General features: G+C 46.1%; 1 protein-coding gene and 1 pseudogene across 2 annotated transcripts in view; one reads left to right on the plus strand and one right to left on the minus strand.

The window, feature by feature from the left end:
• The window catches only part of LOC147417440 (endonuclease 4-like), a 153,824-nt gene that overhangs the window by 122,145 nt on the left and 13,393 nt on the right, over window positions 1-18,286 (minus strand). The window lies entirely within an intron of this gene.
• Window positions 113-1,395, plus strand: LOC147417441 (uncharacterized; annotated as a pseudogene).

Consider the following 18,286-nt stretch of genomic DNA (forward strand, 5'->3'; position numbering starts at 1 on the left):
TGATATTGTGCTGATATCTGACTCACCAGGAGGTATGCAACGACAGTTGGATGCACTACGCAATTTTGCAGAGGATAGTGGATTGTGTGTAAACCAAGGTAAAACCAAGGTTATGGTGTTTAACACCACACTGCAATGGGTCAGAAGATCAGTACCCACTTTCAAATATGGTCAGGAGATTGTGGAGTATACAGATGCATACACTTACCTGGGGGTAGTCTTTATTGGGCCGAGATTTTCCTTGAGAAGAGCAGCAGAGACTAGACTAACTAGAGCTGGTGCGGCTCTGGGAGGAATGGAGAGGATGTGTTCGCAGGTTCGGTTCCAGGAACCTAGGACAAAGTTATGACTCTTTGATACTCTGGTTGCCTCTACTATGTTATATGGGGTGCAGGTTTGGGGACCTTCTGTAGGCCAGGAGGGTTGGAGGCGTATGGAGAAGCCCCTGGTATCCATGATCTCTCGGCTGATTAGAGCCAAGGCTTCCGTACCACATGGTATCATTCGAGCGGAATTAGCTACCCCCCCCATAGAGATTGAGGCGCTGACTAGATCAGTCTCCTTTGTACACAGTCTGTGGAATACTACCAGTGACAGATATGTCAGGGTGGCTCTAGAGTCCTCCAGACAATTAGCTCTTAATGGGGATACATCATGCTGGTATGCACAGATGGCATCATGGTTTCAGACACATGGTTTCACCATGGATAGGTTGCCTCCTTTTCAATACTCTCTACAGGCACCCTTGAGGTCTTTGACGCGGGTAGAGATTAATAGACTCATTCGTCAGGATCTGATCCAGCTGGACACGAGGAGGACATGGATAGAGCCGATACAGGAGTTGGGCACAAAGATAGCTTTTTATAGAGAGCATTTTCTCCACCTCACGGGGGATGGGTTTGTGATTAGACCTAGCTATATGGACAGGCATCTTTCTCATGGTGTGCGATGTGCCATTGGCCAGATACGAACGTCCACTCATCAGCTCGAGATTGAGACTGGAAGATTCAAAGGGACACCAGCAGATAGCAGGATATGCCGCTTATGCCATCTAGAGCTAGAGACAGAGGTACATTACATATGTCACTGCACAGTGTACTATGAGATACGAGGCCGTTTTCATTGTCTATTCAGAGAAGGTTTTGGGCCTCTATCTAGGGTCATGAGATACGAGGATCAGAGATGTCTTGGGCTATATCTACTTGAGCTACACAGGCATAGAGAAACTTTATTGAGGAGAGCTGAAGAGAGACAACCCCAGAGACAAATCACATATTTCTTTACACTAGATATTGTACACCCACAAGAACATACAGAGGAGCAACCAACAATGGAGAGGTCTACCCGCACTACTGGCATTCTCATTGACCGAGCATTGGAGCTAGGGAGATCTAGACGACCCCGATGGAGAAGAGGAGCTACACAGTTTCGAAGGAGGCTACAACAAAGGATTCGAGCCATACTTTTTCGTCATCCAGAGTGCAGATGAAGATGGATCTCTATGAGGATAGATCTCTACTTCCCTCCCAAATTGTCTACACATTGTATAGCTCAGCTCACACATCTCACGCCTTTCGCCTTTCACACCTATCCGATTAGTTTAGGATTCCGCAGTATTTATATCTTGTTATCCCTAGTTGGATTTATTTTGTTAATCTGACTTGGTATCAGATACACCACATTGTAACTTCCTGGTCTCTTTGGTCACTTCGGCCTTTTGAAGACGTTAATATAACATTTCATTTCATTTCATTTCTCCCTTGCTTGTCAAATGGAGGCCATGCCTCAGTACTTATACCCCTCATTGTTTTGACAGGCGCCCGTATGTGGGTTTAACCCCCCCCCCCCTTCTGCCACGTGGCAGTTGTCACAAACAGGAGCGCATAGCAATATAAAATATACTTGGATAAATAGAATTTATTACTTAGCAAGAGGATATAGAGAGAAATAGGGAGAGATAGAGAGTGAGAAGATCGACACAATACTGGGACCAAAAGATGGGTTGGTCCCCCCCGTAATAGTATCTTTATTACTGAGGAGAAGTCTTTACAAGCACTTGAACCGAACGTATTATGTCACGATTGTGACTATATTGCAATATTACATCTTGTCCTAGTTGCAGATACAAGAAGTGACATGCTAGGGAAGACTCCTACGCTTGGATGGTCACGACCCTTCGCTCAAGAGACGTGCCTCTTCGCCAAAAGCCACACTCCTTTGACGACTGGTCACACCCCTTCGCTCTACGGTTGCGACTCTTCGTCCAATGGTTGCAGGTCTTCGCCGAAAGGATGTGTCTTTACGTCTAAAGTCGCGTCTCTTCACCATGAGACGTGTCTTTTCATTTGTGTCTCTTCGTCTCCTATATAAGGAGCCTATTGTACTCAGTTTTAAAGCATTCAATCAATCAATCAAACACACATTCAATCTCTTGAGTCTCAGTTTGATCTGAAGTATAAAGTTTTAGTCTTAAATATAAGATTAGCACCACTAATCCTCACAGTGGTATCAGAGCAATTTTTTTCCCGGGACCCGAAGGTTGTGAGCCTCTCACCCTCGCCGCTACCCTCTCCCCCTCTCCCGGAGTTGCATGGAAGCAGCAGAAAGGTGGATTGCGATGACGGTGTTTAACCCTTTGATGTAGCCTTCCCCACACTATCTGGTGGCTGATTTGAGAGTAATTCCTTACCCACCCAGGTTGAGATGGGGTGGTGGCTGCAGATTTTCCTTGCGTGCTCATGTGCCCCTTGGCGTTGACCCGGTTGCTCTCCCTCACGCCATCCGCACGCTTTCTACTGCGGTGTGCTTCTCGCCCAAGTGTGTCCCTTTCCCACACTTACACCCTCTTCTGAAGCGACGCACCCCCCAGCTGAAACGCTGCCATGCTGAAATGCTGGCTGAGAGACGCTTGGCTGATTTCAGTGCTGGATGATTTTTTTAAATTCTCACGCTGGCTAAAGAGTTACGATGCAAAGTTTTTTTTTAAACACTGGCTGGACTTTAAGCTAAAGACTTAATTTAATTGGGTGACCGGCCAAAGAACCCAATTTTTTAAAACCCATGTGAACACACCTTTTAAGTGACCCTCTTGGCCACATTCAACTTACGTAAAGATTTTTTTTTTAAAAGAAAAAAGAGACAGCGGCGATTCCAGTATTTCCACGTTGCCCTTCTCTCTCCTCTAGCGCTGGCTCTCTGCTACTTATTTGTGCACCGTCAAAACCACCACCATGGCCGATGATCACGCCTTCTTCCGTATATCTCATACGTAGACAAAACTCGAGGAGTTTTACTGACAAATTCTCCTACACTCGAGGTGGTCATCATAATTCTAGATTCCTCTACTCCATAGCCCGAACCCGTTCGGAACAGAGTTTTCACTCCTGGAGTATCCATCCCAGAACCTGCTTCAGCACCTGATCGAGTTCCCTTTGAGGCGTAACCATGCCAAATTCTAAGGACGGAGGTGGTCAATCTGACGACGCCCTTACTCTTATCAAGGCGCAGATGGCCACACTTTCCACGAGCCTCGCATCACTACACACTCGTTTGAATCAGATGCAGACACAAAATACTTCTTGGAGTCGTCCTACGACTTCTCGGACAACTAATGCTACTTCTCCACCACTTGCTTCTGAAGCTTCAGTGGACGAACCAAACGAACCAGATCCAACTAATGAGGTAGACAATCGCGAACTTCAATTACTTTATAAGATTTTTAATGCTGCACAGAAGAAGAAGCTTGATGTTAAACTGTTCGAGCCGTATAATGGCCGCCGCGACAAGCGAGCGCTGGACCAATGGCTATTCAAAATGGAGGTCTACTTGTCCAACACGGACTTAGTAGAAAGTAAAAAAGTTGCACTTGCTAGTTTCTGCTCAAGGACATAGCATTTCTTTGGTGGCAATGACGGGTTGCTAATGGTAAACACACACCTTCTTGGGATAAATTCCGACGTGCTATTCGCAAGGCGTTTAAACTTGCCAATGCGGATTTTCATGCCCGGTCCTCTCTTCCTTGGCCGCGTACATCACAGAGTTCCAAAGGCTAACTCTGGAGATAGAGACCCTTAGTCCCTTTGATAAACTTCACAGCTTTATCGATGGACTCGAACCCAACCTGAAGGACGATGTGCACAAATACAACCCTACCACCTTGGATGCTGCAATTGCCTATGTAGAGCGTCTTGGTGATAATTGGCGCCCTACACGGAATTTTTTCCCTGGTGATAGATCTTCAAATAGCGCTCGCTTTTCATAGCGTGATCGCAGAGAAAGCTATAGCCGAAGTCAACAGCAACAATCTGAGTTCAGACAGCAAGCCACAGCACCTTATTCAACTTCAAGGTTCCACTCTCAAGATCGACAATCTCAAAGCAGATCTTCTTCAAATGCTCCACTTGATCGTGGTAAAGGACGTGATTTTTCTCAAGATTGGCGTTCCAATACTCAACAAGGCTCTTCGTCAAATGCTTCTTCGACTTCAAAGAAGGAAGGATTATGTACAATTTGCGATGGTGACCATAGATGGTATCAATGTCTAAAGAGATCAATCCATGTAATTTGAACAGAAATTCCAACGCGGAAACATCATTGAATGTTGAATAACCAGCTTTTGCTCAAGATAAAGGAAAATCAGTGGTCAATACAATTCGTGTCTCAGAGGATCCGACTATTCTTATGAAGCATGCTCAAAGCAATTCTTCAGTTTTGGAGCCTCTCTCAAAGCAAGTTTTGAGTCTTCTTGGAACTCTGAACGATCGCTCCATCAATATTTTGGTGGACAGCGGATGCTCGAATAATTCGTCAACACTCAAATAGTTCAACAGCTTGGTTTGCCAACTTAGAAGACATCTCACTTATATGATGTGGAATTAGCAGATGGATCAATTTTAACTTGTGATGAGACAGTTCAATAATTGCAGTTTGGTATTCAAAATTATGCAGATCAATTGGATTTTGAAGTTATGCCTCTATCTTATTTCGACATGATTCTTGGTCAGCATTGGTTATTTCAATGTAATCCAACCTTAACTTTCGAGGACATACTATCAATTTGTTCAAAGATGGACGTGAACTGGTTCTACACGGGCTTTATCATGCGGAACGAGTGATTCAAGCCCCACGTGTACTAGTCAAACGGCATGATACAGTGGATTATGAAACGAAAATGATCTTTGATGTAGATGCAAAAATTATTATTGATGAATTTTTTAGTTCATTAACTTCTCTTGAATCAATTGAGGAAGACAAAGATGATTTCAAGCAAGACGCTTTTCCAAGAGATACTTCATTACCAGGCAAAGTTAAGGACATAGCTGTAGATTCTGAGTCAAGAGATGATTATGCTTTCTTTGATTCTTTATTGGAAGATGATATGCCAATTGCAAGTCATGAAATGGCAATTTCTGAAGATGATTCTGAAGAATTTTGGGATTCATTATTGGAAGATAATTGGAGTCTCAATCGAAAATCCTCTCCAGTGATTAGCAAAGATGAAGTTAACCCCTTCAAAGAACGCCTTGAGAAGATTTCCTCTTCACCAAATATTTCATAGTTATCGGAAGAGCTTAAACCAGAAATCTTACATTGCATGAAGAATTTGGAAGATCAATCTCTTGTTGCAGTCAACCTAATTATGCCAGATTCCTCTAAAAAGTCTTTGAATAATGCAATGACATGGGATTTAGCAATCAACGCAAAAAGGTTTTGCAAGAAGCAAAAGTTCAAGACAAAGGTTTCAAATAACTCAACGATTGAAGATTTTCTGAGATGCAATGCTTTTCCAGAGTTCTATCAACATCAAAAGTCCTTTCTTTAACCGAAGCTCTCATTTTAAATGGGAGGGAATGTCACGATTGTGACTATATTGCAATATTACATCTACTCCTAGATGCAGATACGCAAAATACCGTGCCAAGGAGAACCCCTACGCTTGGATGGTCACGACCCTTCGCTCAAGAGACGTGCCTCTTCGCCAAAGCCACACTCCTTCGACGATTGGTCACACCCCTCCGCTCTACAATTGCGACTCTTCGTCCAGTGGTTGCAGCTCTTTGTCGAAAGGATGTGCCTTTACGTCTAAAGTCGAGTCTCTTCACCATGAGACGTGTCTTTTCATTTATGTCTCTTCGTCTCCTATATAAGGAGCCTAATGTACTCAATTTTAAAAGCATTCATTCAATCAATCAAACACACATTCAGTCTCTTGAGTCTCACTTTGATCTTAAGTATAAAGTTTTAATCTTAAATATAGGATTAACACCACTAATCCTCGCATATTACCACGTTCGTTCTAGAATAAAACTTGATGGTTCCCGGAAGCCTCAGCTTCCCATTCCTAGGGCAAAACCCTATTCCAAGGAACTTCCATTCCTTATTCCAAATCCTCGAGAACCAAGGTTCTCACCTTCCAGACTCAGGGCATGGCATTCCTGCAACTCTTTTCCGACTCTGTTTCCAGAGTCCTCTTCCCGCAGAACAACTCTGCTTTCCCGAACACGAAGTTCTTACTTAGGAATCCCCACTTCCGGTTCACAACTCGAGAGACTACCTCTCTCCGATTCGTGGATCTACTTCCCAAACTTGGGTACGAAACCCTTGGGCTGATCTGGCTCTAGTTCCTCGGAGCGCTTTCTCCTGCAGAGGCTCAAGCCTTCCTTTGCTTCTACTCCCTTGTGAAGAGGAAGTACACCTGCAAACACACACAAACACGGGACAACAATTCGTATGGCGAATCCACAATTGATACTTGTTGCTCTTCGCATAGGAAAAACGACCTCCATGCTTCATAGTCTCGCGATCTCTTGCGTCTTCCGGAGAAAGAGTCTTTTCTTGCTGACGTTGGCAACTCCTCCTATGAGAGAGGGCGTGTGATGCTTTTATAGCTCCTTGGCCACGGCAAGGAATAGCTGAGCGCTAGTTGCCCACGCAGAGATCAAGGCGGGTTTTTTTTTTTTTTTAAATCTTCTCCCATAAAAAGGGAGCGAGAAATCGCTAGCTAGTTTTTGTTGCTTTATTTTCCAAATTCCTCGCAAGAAAGCATCTGCTTTCCCAAAAAGCAACCTGCTTTCTCAAAAAGCAATTGTATTTCCTCAAAGTTTCCTCTGAACCCATCTTCATTCAAGTGCTTGCTCTTTCTTGTGCACAATTCTAACACAGTTCGAAATTTCCTCCTGACTATGGATATTCCCTTTCTGTTGCACCCGTCACCCATCTTGTGACGCATCAGGAATACCCATCACCTAGTCCTTTCCTACCGAACTTATGGTACAATCTCCTTCACGATGCTCTACGTCACCCATCCTATCACGCATCAGAGATGTCCGTTCCCGGATGGTCGAATACTTCTTTCCGATGCTCCCTGTCACCTATCCGATGTGACGCATCAAAAGTACTCGTTCCTGGTGGCCTTACAGATATTTTCATTCACAATGCTCCCGTCATTACTTTGAATGATGCACTAGAAATACTCTGTACTCGGATGTCTCCAGTGAGAAAAACCCTCTCACTTAAAATTCCAAATATTCAGTTAGAATTATTTTCCCGGGTGTCCCAAGCGAGAAAACCCTCTCACTTATAAATCCAATAAAGCCAATTTAGCAACATCCCTCTCACTTATAAACAGTTGTCCTTAACTGTAGAGGTCCAACTGAACTGGCCGGGGAGAAACCGGAAAAAAAATTCAAATCTTGCTCAATGGTGAGTTGAGCTAGTCCTTTCTCAAAAGAGAACTTAAAAATTAAATGAAACAGAAATTCAATAATTCAATACTTACCTTACCGATTCATGTTGTTTCTCTAGTACCTCGAGGATATCCTTCTACAATTATCAATTTAACAAGGCACGTAGGCAACTCGTCATTCACGTGTTGCCAACAGATCGGAAGTTTCCTTATCCGAAAATCTGCTAAGTCAATTCCGCCTTCTCATTCCCAAGAAGAGTTATCCTCCTAGAAGTCAAGCTAGGTGTTTGTGCTTGCGCATAACCTTGCGCTATTAGTCATGAGGATATTAAACCTCTTGTGTCTTCCCACATAGGGCATGTCGAGAGCATTAAGCTCATGTGAATCTTCCTGTGGTAAAAAAAGTATGCCATCTTACGAAAGTAAGTTCTTATTCCAAGCCTTTGCTTTGGGTAGTCCAATTGTTCTGATCCAAAGATCCCTTGTGCATTGTTGCACGTCTTTCCGCGTTTTTCCTCCAACGGATTGTTACCGCCTGCAGTGTTTTCTTACGCCTACTTGCGTCTATTTCTTGCCAAAATCATCAAGAATTCCTTGCGCGCAAAAAGGCGCTCAAGAGAGTATAACAAACTCCCGTCCAGTCCTCTGCATCTTCGTGTGTTATCCATGTACCCAAAGGTGTACATAATTCTTAAGCTATGTTAGAGTTTCAATGAACCTGGAAAAATTACCTTCCCTTCGTAAGATCCTTAGAGCGAAGACGCTCAACCTGACCATTCCTTGGCTCGATCTTAGAGCAAAACCCGCTCATTAAATAAGCTAGGATTTCAATCCTTGGATTCCTCGAGCACAGGCCGTAGCCATCGCTTGTTTCTTCCCTCTTAAAGAGAGTGTTCATTCACTTGTGCGAAAAGCACTACGATAGCTTCCATTAAATGGTTTAGGATTCAAGCTTAGCGAAAGCTTTTACTCTGCTTGAAATCTCGGAATGGTTCCTTCTTTTCTGCCGTCCTACCCGCAATAGCAAGTAATTTGTTGAAGAACTACAAGATACTAAATCAATAGCTGACCTTCCGGCTGGTTGAGCAAACCAATTCATCTTAGAAAACAATGTTTCAAATTGATCCTACTCTCATAAACACTCTAGTGTGAGTAGTGCCGGTTAGACATAACTATACTTCGTGCAAAAGAGCAAACAAGCACAATGCACTTTATGATTTCCTCAAAGCTGTAACTTTGATCAAACATCTGCCCTCTCACTTAAAGTTGAGGGTCTTCTGTACAAAACTCAAAAAGTATATTTCCTTTATTGCAAAACTTTCGTCAAATGACAACGCATTCTTCGAGGAGAGATAACAAAATTGTAGTGTTTTCTTTTTCATGATTCATCCTACTGCCGGGATAAAATTCTTCCTACACCGAAGTGTACACTTTCAGCTTGTACTGTTCACTCCACCATCCGTTGCAAAGTATCTTACGGATGCGTCTACAAAATTCGTGCAAAAGTCCTCCCTTGAATTTCTTCATCTTTCCTTCCTCAGAGAGGGTCAAGAGTGGAGCGGTCTTGGCAAGAGTAAACCACTACTTGCTTTGACTCGCTCGTGTTCCTATTGGGCAAACGGATCCCAATCTTCTTCGAGACCCCCTTGCATCACTATCATCCTGCTGGTGGAAGATAGCTGAAATTGAAGTGCCGCGCCCGTAAGAGTGGACCAAGCAACTGTCCCCCAAGTGTACTGCCGAGCTGTGGAAAGAGCTGGCATCAGTCAAAGAACACGAAGCCACACCTGATGTGCCAAAGGACAGTCCCAAAGACAGTGACGCTGACTCTCCATAAGATGGTCACAAGCTGCACATGCGGCCGAGAGACCACTATGTACAAGCCAGCTCCCAACTGCTGTAGCTCTATGTGCAACCAGCCACTGGAACAAAGTGACTCGTCTCAACTGTTTGGAGTCCCACAACCTCTCCCAAAAAGCTGCCAAGAACTCAGCTGTGAGACCCTCCTCCTACCAATGAGATGCTGCAACAAGACGAGCCTCTCTCTACGCTGCCAGTATGTGATGTCCCAGTCGAACAGTGTACTGAAAGAAAGGGACACCTGGGTGGTCTGCAGAGGAGAAAGGGTCCTTCCAAAGCCACTCTCTAGGATCCCACTATACTCGTGCCAGTGGACAGCTCTCCCAAGCCCACAGTCTCCAGTGGCCAGTCTCAAGACCTGCTGAGTCGGGATCTATGACACAAGTCCTCCCACAGATGCCCACCACTCGGATCCTCTGAAAACAGCACTCTGCAACCTGTGGGAACTCTATTGCAACTCGGTGTAAGCGTCCCTCACCCTGTAGCTCGAAAAACAGGGAGGGTATAGTCTCTGAGCAAGCCCAAACAGAGATGAGAACCTCCAGCTGCGTGAAAGCTCCCATCCATCTGGGCGCTGCTGACTCGAGAGGTGTGAGCCACTTAGCTGGTACTACCTCTGAGATGTCCTAACACATGCTCTGCACCCCTCTCATGCCCTATAGCTGAAAGCCCTGAAGGTCCTCTGACAAGCCTGAAAACTGTAACCAGTCACCTAAGAGCGTGTTGGACCCTCTGCCATGGGACCTCAGGAAACATGAGGCCGTCTACCAACCAAGTGGCCTCTCTGAGTGCTAACCATGGGGTTCCAAACAAGGGGCTGTCTCAGGCGCCCCTCCGTGCAAGTAGGTTGACGCTGCTCCAGCCCTCGCCGTAGTTGCTCCCAAGATCGGAGCAAACTCACAGCGAAGCGGTCCTCTAGTCTCCTGCTCAAGCCAACTATGCGCATCTCTGTGAATATCCATCTGGTCGACGGTCGCCAGGGGCCTCCAGCCTGAGGCACTGTAGCACTAAGCCGCTGAAGCAAGAACTCCTTCCAGGGCTCCTAACCTGGAAGAAGTGCTCTGACGATGAACTTCCCAAGGAGGGCTCTGCTCTGCTGTGTTGGGTCTATGATCCCCAACCCTCCCTGACAACAAGGAAGAGTGATGACCTGCCATGCCAATTTGACCCAAGCTACCTGAGTGTCACGCCCTGACCAAAGGAAGTTCCTGATCAGCCTCTCTACCTGGCTGATACAAGAACTCAAGAAGATCCAACAAGAAGTGATGTACCACATAGTAGCCAACAACACCTGGTTGGCCACTACAACTTTGCCTGCCAAAGAAAGTCGTGCGGAGCTCCAATGTAACAACTTCCTCCTGATAGACAAGAGAAGGGGAGCAATCTGCTCCTCGGGAGACAAGTCCAAACCAACCTAACATCCCAAGTACCGAACTGCAGTCCCTGGGGGAATCCACCTGAAACCCTCACCTGGCATCCAATTGGGCGTAGGAGCACTACCAACCGAGAAATCCACTGTCTTTCTCCAGTTGATCAGTGCGCCAGATGCACAACAGAAAGTCTTAAGAGCCTGCTCACACCTGTGAAGGTTGGTAGCTCATCTCCCGGAATAGGGAGCGCTAAGCCACGTAAACCAACCTGCTCTGAAACCAAAACCTGCTCATCGCCTCAACATAGAACAGAAAGAGGAAGGGGGCAAGAGGGCAGCCTTGTCTCACCGAACGTGTGAGCATGAAATGACCTCCTGACAAAAGTACCCGACTATGTGTCCGTTTGTACAAAGCTGACACCCCTCTGATCCAAGCATCCAAGAAGCCCATCCTGCGTAGAGTGCCCTCCAGAAAGTCCCAGTCAACTCTGTCGGTCGTAGGCCTTCTCAAAATCGAGAAGAAGAATCACCAGATCCTCACCGTGTAGACACGCGAGGGCAGAAGCCTCCCAAAAAGTAAAGATGTTTTCAAGGATACTATGCTCCTTGAAAAAACCTGTCTGAGTCCCATGTATAAGGCTCTCTAGAAGTGACTGAATCCTGAAACTCAGAGCCTTGGCAAGAATTTTGTAGACTGAGTTGAGGATGGTGATGGGGCGCCCCTATCGAATCTCATCCAAGGAGCCACCCTCCTTGGGAATGAGGTAAATCAGGCCCTCACTCATGATGTCAGGCATCTCTCATGTGTGCAGGATGTACTGAAAGCACTACAGAGATCTGAGCCAAGCAAGTCCCAGTACTCCAAGAAAAAACTGGGAGTCAAACCATCCTCACGTGGACAGCTACCACGGGGGAGTGCGCTAAGAGCCGTGTGTAGCTCCTCTAGCTGAAGAGGCAACTCAAGCCTCTGGCGCATCTCCTCGGTCACAAGACAAGGCATCTGTGCCCACACCTGCTCTCTACATGCATCCTGACGCTCTGACTGAAGCTCTGCAGACAGTAGATCACGGTAGAAATCAGTGGCAACTCCACGCATGTCCTCTGGCTCTGAAGCAACTGACCCGTCGGGCCTCCTCAACTGACTGACCCTTGGCATGCGAATGCCGAGGTTCCACTGCCTCAAAGAAAGCGCATGTCACTTTGTCACCCCACCTGGGTCCACTGAGATGCCTGTCGATGGAAAGCAAACTCATGGAGCCTCTCCTCTATGCTGACCAGCTCCTGGCGAGTCTTGTGTAATTGCTCCTCCAACCAAGGAATGTCTGGATGCTGCTCCTTCATCCTCTGCAAGGAAGCAACGCCCCCTCGGTGACGCTGCTCCTCCTCTCTCGCTGTAGCCAGGCGAGCCAAAGACTCCTGAAGAAAGAGTCGACTAAGCTGAGCAAATCCTGAGGCTACTCTGTCAGCAGGAGAATCCTGCATGTCTAAGCTCTCTGTCCAAAGAGCCTCCACTCGCTCTCTAAGCGCTGAGTCAAGCAAGACCCTCTCTGGGATGCTAAGCATCGTGCTGCCCCTCCTCTGTCTATCAGTCACTGTAAGGATCACTGGAGCATGGTCCGAAAAGGAGGTCCCTGCCAGAATGCCAACTGTCCCACCCAAGTCACAGAAGTGGTCACTAGTGTAAAAGCGATCTATCCGAGATAGATTCACGCCTCCCACTCAACGGTCCGAACGAGAGAAGGCCAGGCTGTCTCGGGACCGCACAAAGCTGGAATGTTGCCACACATCTGTAACCCGCAGAGTCATACAAAACCTCTCCCAAGTTGCCAGCTCAACTCCATGCACAGTAGTATGGCTACCACCAATCCTGTCAGAGGGTTCCTCCAACATGTTGCAGTCACCCCCTATGCACCATTGCTCTGCCTACGGTAGAGACTCAACAATCTGAGACCAAAACTCTGCACGTGCACTCGCCACATTGGTCGCATAGATGTTCAGGGAGCCCACGAGACAACCCTGAACCTGCATAGTGATCCACTGAGCCCTGCCTGGCACAATAATCCCTCTGCCCACAATGGCCTGCTGCAAAGAATCCGCAATAGTCATACATACCCCGCCCTGGATGCCTCCAGGTCCAAATGCAGCTGACCAAAAAGTCTCATATCGTCCACGCAAAAGCTGATCACAACGTCTAATGCGGCTCTCACACAGATGATGCTCCTGTAGCATAAGAAGGTCAATCTCTCCTCCCACGAGGCATCGCTGAAGCTCCTGACGCAGTCGGCCCCTCTGACACTGAAACTGGGGCCCATCTAGTCCCTGTACGTTCCATGAGACGATCCTCATGGGGAGCGAGAGAGAACTGATGCTGCCGCAACAGCTAACCGTGCTATCTTCGAGACAGGCTTGGATGGGGAGTAATCCGCATCTGAGCGTCCTCGAGATAGGCATGACTGCAAAGAGTGTCCAGCCCAAGCCCAAGTAGACCGAGACGTGCGTAAAGCAACCTCCTCTGTCTAGGAGTCCTCATGTATGTGTACATAGCATGGCGGGCTCTGTGTGTCAGCAAAAAAATGAGCCACAATGTGTCTACATCCTGCTGCGTCTGGAGGTTTCACAATAAACTTGGCCAATGGCCAAAGAGTCTGAAGCATATCTGTAACTCCTAGGTCTCCCATGTGATGAGAGAACTCTAGGGCCTGTGTCTGCAGCCACTCCAACACTGAGTCTAAAGTCCACTCAACCTGGTCCCTGCCGTAGAGGGGAAAAGAGAAGCCAACCGCTGAGTCCAAGGCCTCTATCCCCCTAGCTACAAGGAACAGTACATGAACTCTAAAGCAGGCTACCTCAAGGTCTCGTGAGGGGCCGCCGAGAAACCGTGTAAAGTCGTAGGCAAGAAATCCCAACGACGACAAATGTCGAAGCTCGTTAGACCACGAGAAACTGCTGCAAACAAGCGACATGCTTGGCAAGCTTCTTGTGTGGGAGGTAAAGTAGCCTCAAAGATCTTGCCATAATGAGACTGCAGAACCTGAGCGAGCTCCGGTAAGGAGGAGGTTCACTCCCTTGATGGAAGTTTGATTCTCTTAATAGCTTGAGATTGCCTAGGATGATGCAAATGGTGGAAGAATTTCTCAGAAGCGCAACCTTTGTCTGTAAGAGCTCGTTGGCGAGCTCGAGTCTGCCATTTAGCCAGTTTCCTCTCATCATTATGCCGTAACAAATTGCAAGCAGATAACAACTCAACCATTTGAGTCTCATCAAGAGAGAAGGTGTTGGCGAATTGCATAATTTTATGACAGGTATCTTTTGCCTGCATAACTTTCCCTCTCATTTCCGACAAGTTAGACTTGCCATAGTCTTGGATGACACATCGAACCCGCATAACAAATCGAAACCAAGGTGTGTCCATATCAAGGAGCATCTGGGATGTCAAAGGAGGAATGATGTCCTCAATCATAGTGCGAAATTGATCATGCTTAAGATAAACATTGTTCACATGCAAAAGTCGCTTCTTGGGTATGGAGTCATTGGAAGAAAAGGAGCCAAAATGTAGCCTCAAGCATACAGGAGTATGTTCCGAAAGACAAAGAGTATAATCAATCCTCATGTCACATACAAAGTCATCATACTGCTATATATTGAAAAGATACCAGCGGTCTAGTCGAGCATGATACATAGATCGAGCATTATGCTGAAGTGTGAAGCCTAGATCATCCGCATGTAAAATAGGCCACAAATTCAATGCTTGACAACTGTTCCACATGAAGCATATGAGAGTGGCCAGTAGTGTTATCCGCAAGATTTGGCGCATTATTAAATGCATTGGAACGCCAACAATATGAAGAAAGAGCACTCCACAACCGTGCCCTATCAGCTGAAGCCATGAAAGCATATAGACCGCCAAATTCAAAGACTTCCCCACTAACAATACATTGAATAACCATCCATCTCCCATCTTGGTCATTGAAAACCAAAGTCGGGAGTAGCTCATGTCTAACAAGCATAAGCACTCCAAAAAAACTTGCAGATCCTGCGTAGGCAATCCAATAACCCGCAAAGTAAGAAGTTTGACCAGCAAAATGATACTGGTTATGCTCTTGAAGAACAACAATGTCTGCCTTGAACGTATGTACATAGTGCCAGGTAAGTCGCCACTTATCGTGATTGCATAACCCACACATTATAGGAAATGCAATTCAAAGAACTATGCATGCTGTACAGTATATACAACGGGCGATGAGCCAAGGAAAGGAGACTTAGGTAGAAGTGCCCATAGGCACATCCTCATCTGCAGTGGGTACATGAGAAGACGCAGCACAACCAGGTCTAGGAGGATTCAAGAGAGTAACGCCTTGCAATGCAAGGGCTTCCCTTGCCACCACTTCCTTGTAGGAGCGGACAACCTTATTCCATGCCTCGGTCATAAAAGTGTTGTCATTACAAGGTAACTTTTTCTGAACAACATTTTTCAAGGGGGGCACATAATTGCGAGAAGATGCTAGGGGGCGGGCTTTAACAGATTTCTTAGGCACCATCCAAGCGTGAGAGGATGAAGCTTGTCCTTTGCCTGTCCCTTTTGCATTCAGAGAAGCAGGAAGTGTATTCGATTGGGATTGCTTTGCTTTGCCTTTATTTGCCCCAACTGTCGAAGTAGAAGGTGAAGCACCTTTGGGCTGAACCTCAGAAGAGGATTTCAGAGGCAGAGGAAGCTGAGGGGAAGGGACAACTGAAGGAGGTGGCTGCAAATTCCGTTCGGGACATTCAGATTTCATATGACCAAATTTGCCACAACGAAAACAAGAATTTGCAAATATACCCCATTTAAGCTTGAAAGGGCGCTTTCCGACCACTAGATCCCCATAATGAAGCGCAATGCCTGCTGAAGTGGGGATGTCCGTGTCCCACAGGATGCGGAAACGATTGGTGTTCGCCTCCAACTTAGGAGGACAAATGACCTTGCTCAACTCATTAGCCAACAAGGGAAGAAAGTGATGCCAAGTGCGGGGAAAATCCACCACCTCAACCCAAACGGGGCACTTATGACGAATAAGACTCTGATAGTCTATGGTGAGAGCCCATGGAAGAACATGAGTCAGTTGCGTATTGAAGAAGAGAGGAGACATTTCAAGCAATGCGAGCATCCATGTCTGTGAGTAGCACCTCATAAAACCCTCTCGCACCAAAGTAAACTCCTCGGATTGCTTGCCTCTTGAGCAGAGAATCAACCCACTGGTATACATCCTGAGCAGTCCATGACAAGAGCAGGCCCTTCTCATGCTCGGTGTGCATCCTCAAAATCCTCATGAAAACAATCTTTGATAAGAGATAAAGCATCCATAGCCGAATTCTCCGAAGCTTTCAAGCGCTTGTAGATACATTGATCGCCCAAATCCATCCGCACCAAAAACCACACACACACTCTTTTTTTTTTAATTTATGAGACCATGTACTGAAAAAACAAAGAAACCCTGCTCCTGCTGTACACACTTTTCTAGAAAAACTCTATTGTACACACTTTCTTTGAAAACACTCCTACTGCACACACTTTTTATGTAAATCTCATGTTGCACACACTTTTAATGTAAATCCCTGCTGGACACACACTTTTCTTGACCTGTTGCACACACTGCTTGCTATAGGACCTGTTGCACGCACACACACACACACACACACACACCCACATTTTTTTTTGTAAATCTTGTTGATAGTATTTACAAGTAGGAATCTCAAAGCAAGGAAAACCCACGGAAAATAAGAGATACAAAAAGCGTAGCACGATGAGGCTCCGATGGCTAGAAACAGTCAAAGTAAATTTTGTAGACATCAAGAGTGATGTCCCCAGCATCATGAGCGACAATTTGAAATAGGGAAAGGGGTCAACATCAGTGCCTTGAAACATGAACGAGTTCATATGGTGCCAAATGGTCCACAAAACCCAAAATCAGACTCAATTAAAGAACACTATAAGATGAGATTGCGGAGATTAGAGCACCCCAAAAAGCCAAAACTGTTTGTGAAAAATGCCGGAAGGAAAACGCAGTCGAAGAGCAGTCGATACTTGTCGAATGAAGGCTCTGGAGCAGCGACAACCCCACAATAAGTGTGGCACAGTCTCCTCAGCTTCCAAGCATCTCAGGCAGCGAGAAGGCACAATATGCCATGCATGTAATACATTGCCAACAGGTAGAGTTCCCACTAAGCAAACGCCACAAGAAAATACATTCCTTCAAAGGTAGATAACTTTGCCAAATGCTGGATGAAACCAGCCCGTAGGGCGGTAGACTTTGGCTTTCACCCGAAATTCTTTACTTTAGACACACACACGGAGCACTTTAGAAAGGTAACCTGCGACGGGAATTAACACTTAAGCACACACACAGCTCGGAAGCTAGAATGCTCCGAGTAGACGCCGACAACCTGTAGGCCCTAAAATTGGCGCCCCTTTCGGTATTTCTTTATACTGTGAGAGGGTAAATTACAAAGTAGAGTCCTAGGAATTCTTTACCTATATCCAGCTAGATACCACCTGTTATGGCCAAATTCCGGCAACATAACAGCCCCAAAACTTGCGCGAAACCCATTTCCCTTGTGAAACTCACTTCCACTAGCATAAACCCTCTGATTCCTGCCCAAAAACAGTAAATTCAGCACGCTGTATTTACTTGTTTTTGCACTATTTTCAGCCCTAAACAGTCCCCGAACTGTCTTTGTCAATGGGGCACTGTTCACAATGGTTCTGGAGTCCGTATGGCTGAAAAACAGTCAAATTACAGCGCATACACAGTGTTGAAAACGCACCTGTATGGTGAGCTTATGACCCTCACCGGTGCTTGCTTTGGAGTAGCAATTAGCTGCGCCTGTTCCTGCTCAAGGAGGCTCTTCCCTCAGCACAAAAGCATGAAACCACACAGTTGTACATCAGTCAAATGAAGAGCCTCTTGTGGGGCATCACATAACTACACGTAGGGGAGAGAGAGAGCAGTGTGTAGTGTGCAGGTCATCACTCCTAGCACACACTGTACATAGAGAGGAAAGCAAGTACTCCATAGCTCTTAACCTGTGAGACGGGTTCTCAATGAAGCATCCCCCCAGCATAAATCGAGCGCCCCCTCTTCTATGCTTGACCTATAATGCATTTGTGACCAAATAGATGCAAAAGGGGAAGATTTCCAAGTCTGCCAAAACTTGCGTATCGCTAAAAACGCAGCAAAACAGCCCTGTAAACACGCATCCGATGCCTTCCAATGCTGAAAATGAGCTCCTTGGTCCTAGGTAAAGTCATGGGAAGCTCAAAAATGGAGAGAAATGGCTGAAAATCACAGTTATCAGCCTCCAACACTGCTCCAAAAAGTCAATTACGAATTCTGTTC

The sequence above is a fragment of the Adiantum capillus-veneris genome, chromosome 30 (genome assembly GCF_014529385.1).
Source record: "Adiantum capillus-veneris isolate H3 chromosome 30, ASM1452938v2, whole genome shotgun sequence".
Lineage (NCBI taxonomy): Eukaryota > Viridiplantae > Streptophyta > Polypodiopsida > Polypodiales > Pteridaceae > Adiantum > Adiantum capillus-veneris.